The sequence below is a fragment of the Harmonia axyridis genome, chromosome 1 (assembly GCF_914767665.1).
Source record: "Harmonia axyridis chromosome 1, icHarAxyr1.1, whole genome shotgun sequence".
NCBI lineage: Eukaryota > Metazoa > Arthropoda > Insecta > Coleoptera > Coccinellidae > Harmonia > Harmonia axyridis.
The window spans coordinates 3004096-3012853 of NC_059501.1; positions in this window are offsets into that span (position 1 = coordinate 3004096).

Here is an 8758-nt window from a genome sequence, read left to right on the forward strand (position 1 = left end):
TTGCAGATTTCGGGTTGGCATTGGAAATGTCATTGACAGGAGGTTAGATTTCAGTTTGTTTGTGTTATTGGTTTTGATCGAAGAAATTTTGAAATTTAAAAGTTCTATCAATTTCAAACACACATTGATCAGTTTATTTGAGTATTTCTCACAGCACTGTTTGAAAAAAGAAGAAGGCAAGTCATTACAACCTGGATTATTAGTGGAAGAAAACCTGTGCAATACGATTTCACCTTCATAGAATCATTGAATGATTTGATTGTTACCAGAAGCTGAGCCAAAAGCAACCAATATATCAGCCTGGATGAAATTTGACCAAAAAGCATATGGATTTTAATCAATCAAAGACAACATTACATAAACTTAATTGGTTACAAGTTCAAAACAGTTAATAAAATAAAAATTCTTATTGATAAACAGAAAAATATAATAAGTTGAGTACGATTTTATGGTGAATTCAGAGAATATTTGCAACAAAATGTGAAATTCATTCATCTGGAGGAAACTTGGTTATTTGAAAATGCCAGCATTATTCAACAGTGGACTCTAGAAAGAAAACAAAATGTTTTTCAATTAAATTCAAGGGTAAAAGTAGAAGAAGCACTATTTTGAATGCTGGATGATTTTTACCTGGATTTTTTGTTTTGACAGTGGTGATCATGAGGATTATATAAATCTATGAAGAGAGAATTATTTTATAATTGGATTGCTAAACAAAGTCTTGGCATTGCATCTATAGTTTATTTATATTCTATATTGTTATATCTGTTTTTTGTTCTTCAATGAGTAATCCAAAAATCTAATAAATTCTAATTGCTTTATAGAATTTTTACTCAGTATTTAATCGAAAAATATATTCAGAAGAGTAACTTCAAGAATTTCTTCACCTCAAAATTTTAAAATTCACAAATTAAAAATAATTTCATGCAGAAATGCGTGAGTTAAAGCTGTTATGGGCAAAATAATTTATGTAATTTAATAGAAACTAGTAAAAAAGCATTTCAATAAAAAACAGAAAACTCGAGTACAAATAGTACCTATATTTTTCATACAAGTTTAATCAATCATTCATGTCATGAATAGTTCCAATAAATAGTGACTTTAGAAAGTAATTTACACATCGGCTGATAAATTGGTTCCAATTTTGAAAGTTACAGTACAACTGTGATGTCAAAATTTTTCATATACTAAATGGATTCTTTGAATTTTATTTCTGTCTTATTATGATATGGCTCTTCCATTCACTAAGCTACACTCTTCAAATTAATCAACCAGTTTTTTCTGTTTTCTTCACCAGTTTAGACACCACAGTTAAAATGATCCATATGAGTTATTTGATAAGAATTTTGCAAGCAGGTTGGTATCCAGTGTCCATCAGTAATGCAACAATTTTTGAAGAGCCTTTGGTGAAAAGGAATATGCATATTTTAATGATCTTCAATCTTCAATGGGATCTTTCATGGCGACTCTTAAATAAATAGATATCTCTTCATTAGATTTCCTTGAAATGAGATAGCATTTCACTATATTTTTACGTTATATAATCTGAATTTCAATTTATGAAATCATGACTGTATGCGTCCCTTCGTAATAATCGTAATTTCGAAAATTCAGGATCTTTCGGATACAAAAATGATGAAAATAATTTAAACTGGTTATTTTTATGATGAACCATAGCAATTTTTAGTGATATTTTTGTAACCAGAAATAAAGCCGCGACTAGACGTTCATGGCCTACTTCGATGTCAATAATTCCTGAATGGACTGTACCCGTTTTTACATTGATGTACTGAAGTTTCTATCATCATAAGACATAGAACATAGAGAAGACATAGTGTTAATGTTGTGGTTTTTGTTACTTTGACTCGTTTCTTCTTCTTTGTGTTTTGCTATTTTGTAACTATCAAGTATTTGGGAAAAAAATCATATTCTATTGGTAGTAAAAACATAGAAAGTAAAAAACCTGTTTTAATATACCATTTACCAGAAAGTAGCAGTTGAAAAACTTCATAGCAGCCGAAAATCTATAGATGACTTTGACTCTGCAGGAAAATTATACCCTTCTCCAAGCCCTTATTTCCATGCAAACAACAAAGCAACCTCGCGTTCAGGGGCCAAGATACATGCGATGAATTTCAACCCTTATTTTTTCAACCCCTGCTAATTACGCGTGGGGTCGCTTAGGTGGAATTGCTTACCCTCCTTTTTTCTTTTGCAGGCAGAATCGAAAAAGCGGAGCTTCTTATCTAATGCCAGCGCCTCATTCTTCAAAGCATATCTAAGCAGCCGAGCACGGAAAATGGTCGGAAATTCTCTTTAACATGAAACGATGGGAATTATCTTGGAGGGAGAACGCTGATTCTGATTTGATTGGGCTCGATTCATTTGGGATGCTGAGTTTGGTCTTGGGAAGTCGCATCTTGACGTTAACTTATCATTAGTGTCAATCTTATCACTTCGTCTGTTCTTCTTTTTTCTAGAAGTCATTATTATGTTGAGAAATGAAATAATATATTTCATTACCAGCTCTTAAAGTGAGTTTTACCCGTGCGCGATCGACAAAGACCAAGAAGTCTTTCTGAACGTGTAATGATTTTGATACATAGGCGTACAACTTTGCTTCCGCCGTTTTTTTTTCCGACATTTGAGGCTATATTGTAAAAAACTGGTTGAATATTTATGATTCAAAGTGTTGTCCATCACTGGCCACAACTTTCTCCCATCTTTCGGGCAGCATACGAATCCCGCGTTGAAAAAAACTGGTCATCTTTTGAAACGATCCACGAATCGATCCAATTTTTTACTTCTTCATAAGACCGGAAGGGCTGGTTAGGCCGTGTGTCATTGATCGAAACAAGTGATAGTCCAAGGAAGCAAAGTCTGAAGAATACGGCGGGTGGAGTAGGACTTTCAACGTTTCTAAGTATGTCTTGACTACTTTCGCAACATGGGGTCGAGCATTATCATGCTTTTAAAATTTTCATCCTCCAAAAAAAAACAATACTTATATGGAGTAACAAGTAGAATTTTATGTAGAACATAATTCAAAGATCATAAAATATCAACTTTTCCATGTCTACTCATCAGAGAATGTTTGAAATATGTGTATAACAGAGGAAATAATATGCCAAGAAATGGAACTTACCACAGGTTCAACACACGATGCAGAAACGATCTTCTCACTCCACTCCACAGGAAAAAAAACACTCAGAATATTTCGAGTTATTGGGGAATGAATTTTTTCAATAGGCTTTCAAATGAAATAAAGAATTTACCGGAAAAAAGAGCAAAATCAATGAAATATTTTATTCTATAGAAGAATTTTTATGTTTCAAATTTTAATATGTTTGTTATTTTGACGAACCATGTTAAATTTGGTGATGAATAAATATTATTATTATTAAAAAAAAAGATATCGTTTCACTGATATGTTTCATTTCCGCGCGCTTCATGTCAAATTTGATAGTTCATGTTGGGGACAAAATTCGCTTACTAACAGGTGTTTTTTTTTCTAGGTATTTAATTTCAAGTTGGCATTAATGTTCAAGATGGCGACCGATTTAACAGCTGTCAAGTGATTTATTCTCAGTTTGGTTTGGCAATTCATCATGAATAGACTCACGCCTGAACAACGCTTGCAAATAGTGCAATTTTATTTCAAAATAATGGTTCTGTGCGGAATACGTATCGCGCACTACGTCCATTTTATTTTGTTTAGCGATGAAGCGCACTTCTGGTTGAATGGCTACGTCAACAAACAAAACTACCGCATTTGGAGTGAAGCTAATCCTCAAGTATATGTCGAAACACCGTTACATCCAGAAAAACTGACTGTTTGGTGCGCTTTATGGGTTGGTGGAATCATTGGTCCGTACTTCTTCAAAAACGATGATGGCCAGAACCTAACAGTCAATGGTGATCGGTATAGAGCCATGATTACTAACTTTTTCATTCCTGAATTGAACAACCATGATCTCCAGGAGCTGTGGTTCCAACAAGACGGCGCAACATGTCACACAGCTCGTGCCACAATCGATTTATTGAAAGACGGGTTTGGTGACCGCCTAATTTCACGTTTTGGACCTGTGAATTGGCCTCCAAGATTTTGTGATTTAACACCGCTAGACTACTTTCGTGGGGCTATGTAAAGTCATTGGTCTATGCGGATAAGCCACAAATCCTTAACCATTTGGAAGACAACATTCGCCTTGTTATTGCCGATATACGGCCACAAATGTTGGAAAAAGTAATCGAAAATTGGACGTCCAGATTGGACTACATCCGAGCCAGCCGTGGTGGTCATATGCCAGAAATCATATTTGAAATGTAATGCCACAAGATTATCTTGCGGATAAATAAAATTCATGTCAATCGAATAATCCATCGTCGTTTTATTGCAATTTAAAGTTCTATAGCTCTAAAAACTGTAGTAACTGTAGTAGTGTTCAATTGTTCAGGGCTGCAGTCAACAGGGTCCGGATTGCTGTGATGATAGCTAACCTCCGATAGGAGATGCACTGCAAGAAGAAGAAGCTCTAAAAAAAACCCTTTACAAATAACATATGCTCCTTCTCTCTATGTGTAATTCTCTGAGCTTCAACCCTACAACCACAATACCGTTGACCCCGCAAAACCCACCCCTAATATTTACATTTTTAATATCTGCGCAAAACGTCGCGGTGTCTTGATTCATTATTCCACCTGTCACCTCACCATCCTTCAGAACGCGCTTTTTACGAAATTTTATGAGGCGAATTCATCGGCTAATGTGTTCCAACCCCCCTCCCCTTGCCGCACCCCCGCCCCCTCTGTGTCTACACGGGTCCCGAGCGTTATCTATTACAGCCGTCCTTGCGGGGACACTAAGCAAGATAAATTAAAAAATATAATTACCGGAGGCCCCCGAGAAGAAGTTTCGCGGCACCCACAGGGGTTGGGGCGCCCACCCCTGCCGAGGTCAGCGGTACCAAAACGTCACGGTGACTTTGTGGGTTGGATTTTTTTTAGGTGGTCGTTTTTTGTTAGGGGTGAATTGCGCGGTGCGATGGTTTTGGATGGGGATGATTTTTTTTAAGATAATTTGATGAAATAAATGATTTTCTGTTATTATGTGGCCAATACGTTCATTCTGTAAAACCTTGTAAAACTAAATCGTGCGGGAATATCTCAGTTTCGCTCAGATATCATGGTTATATTTTATTATTAAATGTTGTTACCAACTCGGAATTCTGCTATTACAGGTTTATCTATCATCTGACAGATTTCTGATATAGAAAACATTCTGCCAACCAACATTTTCCAATCCAAAAAAACTAAACGATATTTATGGAAATATTTGAGTAATTTCATTAGAAATCAAGTGAATTAGAGACAATGTAAAGGGTGTTTTTTTTTTAGAGCTATAGAACTTTAAATTGCAATAAAACAACGATGGATTATTCGATTGACATGAATTTTATTTATCTGCAAGATAATCTTGTTGCATTACATTTTAAATATGATTTCTGGCATAAGACCGCCACAGCTGGCTCGTATGTAGTCCAATCTGGACGTCCACTTTTCGATGACTTTTTCCAACATTTGTGGCCGTATATCGGCAATAACACGGCGAATGTTGTCTTCCAAATGGTCAAGGGTTTGTGGCTTATCCGCATAGACCAGTGACTTTACATAGCCCCACAGAAAGTAGTCACACGAGCTGTGTGACATGTTGTACCGTCTTGTTGGAACCACAGCTTCTGGACATCATGGTTGTTCAATTCAGGAATGAAAAAGTTAGTAATCATGGCTTTATACCGATCACCATTGACTGTAAGGTTCTGGCCATCATCGTTTTTGGAGAAGTACGGACCAATGATTCCACCAGCCCATAAAGAGCACCAAACAGTCAGTTTTTCTGGATGTATCTATCGGTGTTTCGACATACACTTTAGGATTAGCTTCACTCCAAATGCGACAGTTTTGTTTGTTGACGTAGCCATTCAACCAGAAGTGCGCTTCATCGCTAAACAAAATAAAATGGACGTAGTGCGCGATACGTATTCCGCACAGAACCATTATTTCCGAAATGAAATTGCACTTTTTGCAAGTGTTGTTCAGGAGTGAGTCTATACATGATGAATTGCCAAACCAAACTGAGCATAAATCACTTGACAGCTGTTAAATCGGTCGCCATCTTGAACAGAAATGCCAATTTAAAGTTATATACCTCGAAAAAAACCACCCGTTATGTACACTTTTTGATAAAAATAAAAATTATTTCGCCAAAAAGTAGCTTCTTCATATTATACATTTGTAATATTTCTACAATAACACTCTAATAATGGTTATAAAAAACAAAGTGTCATTTTTTTCTATTCAAAATGAATTTCCATCGATTAACGACCTAGTCAAACCAATACCTATTGAAGTTCTGTTATTTCATTTTTATTTCTAAAAATTACAATTGTTTCGTTACATTTTTAATAACAGTTATTAAAATGTTATTATGAAGTTTCTACACAAATGTAAAAAGTGAATAAGCTATTATGTAAAAGAAACAATTGAAATATTTAAAATCGAAAAATGAAATATAAATAAATATAATATAAATAACTGTTATTTTATTTCCAATTAACCAGATTTCCAACTGAATTCCCATTTCCCACATTTCGACGACCGCCGTCTCAACGCCGAACAACGACGCCGTAAAAAAGCGCGGAAAGGGTAGCGTCCCCTACCGCCAAGACTCCAGGCCCCTGGAAGAAAAAATCTACATAAAAAATAACCGCGCCGCAGTCGTAGGCGGCAATTTTCTCAAACGGTTACCATTAGCGGGGCGGCCATTGTTTAGACAACGGCCAAATTAATTTAACGGCACCCCCTTTCGCCTCCCCTCCTGCTCCTCCGGGCCGATCCCCCGGTTATGAATTCCCCCCCTACCCCCGGGGGGCCGGGGGGCCCCGGAGGAGGCTCCGGAATCCGAATTGGATGAGGCTGCCGTTGTCCGGAGGCCTTAATTTGGGGAATTAGGCAATTTTCCGGAGGATCCTGTCTCTTTCTCGGCTGCTAAGAAGGCCCCGGTCGAGTGTCGAAATTAAAAATCCGGGTTTGATCCTCCGGAAACGAGGTGGAGGGGGGGGGTGAGTTTGGGAGGTTGTGAAATGGGTTATGGGGTGGGGGTGAGTTGATTTCGGGATGTCACTGGTATTGTTTTAAATTTTTTTAATTAAAACACAGAATGATAACTGGTGGAGCTTATTCAATTTGTTAAACCTCTCGAAAACTCAACAAAAAAGAATAATAATTATAATAATAAACTTTATTTAGCACTCGGCTATCAAAAACAATACAAATATAATCCACTAACTTAATTAATTAATCTTAATTAATTAATTAATCTTGAAAGTTGTTAATAAGAACAAAGTTGCTCGGGACGTCCCCCTAAAAATTGAAAAATTGTTTGTACCTTTATCACTGAGATAGCATTACGGAAACCTTAAGAGTGAATTTTTAAGATCAGGAAGTGTCACTAGAAACAAGAGTATTCAATTACCTATAAAATACAGGACTGTAGGTTCCCATTGTTAGAGCAATAAGTGTTTTCAGCTCTCTTCCAAATGAACTCAAGGTTTTGGATGATGGTTATTTCAGAAAGAATAAACTAAAAAGGTGGATTGCGGATGAGTTTTATTGATTTTTGTATATTTTTTTGTTTCAAGGCAATTTTATTTCATTTGCTGGTATTTGATAACCATTGTTACTTTTTCTGCTTTTGTTATTGTTTATTTCTTGTTGGCTATGAATTGTGCAAATATGATTGATCTAAATCGAGCTCACAAATAGGCAACTCGATTGCCTCTGTGAGATGCACATCATTGTATTGTATATTTTCGATCAATAAATAAATAAATAAATAACACATTATTTCTCACAATAATTTTCAGAGTGGTAAAAATGTACATTATTATTATTGATGCGCAAAAAGACAATGTTGGGCTGGAAATAAAGGAAATTGTGGAGAATTTGTATCCTATTTTCGATGGTACGTTGAGATTCGATAAATAAGTTTCTCCAATTCTGTGGTTATTCCGTTCATTCTTCCACATCTTGTAGAACAAAATCGTGCGAGAATATATCAGAAACGTACAGTTTTCATGGTTATATTTCATTATTATATGTTGGTATTCCAAACTTTCCGCCACGGCTTTATCTGTCAATTCATCAATTTGCCTTAAAGAAATCAGTTCTACCAACCAACATTTTTCAATGCAAAAATCACTAAATTATATTTATGGAAATATTTCATTAATTTCAATGAAAATGCAATGAATTAGAGAAAATAATGTATAATACTCGTACAGAAGGCTCATTCTACCACTCGTTCATTCGAAAACTCGCCACTTCGTGGCTCGTTTTTGAATTTTGAACTCGTGGAAGAATACCAATGCCTTCTGCACTTGTATTATAAATAACTATTCTCTAATTCTGTGGTTATTCCGTTCATTCATCCACATCTTGTAGAACAAAATCGTGCGAGAATATATCAGAAACGCACAGTTTTCATGGTTATATTTTATTATTCTATGTTGGTACTCCGAACTTTCCGCCACGGCTTTATCTGTCAATTCATCAATTTGCCTTAAAGAAATCAGTTCTACCAACCAACATTTTTCAATGCAAAAATCACTAAATTATATTTATGGAAATATTTCATTAATTTCAATGAAAATGCAATGAATTAGAGAAAATAATGTATAATACTCGTACAGAAGGCTCA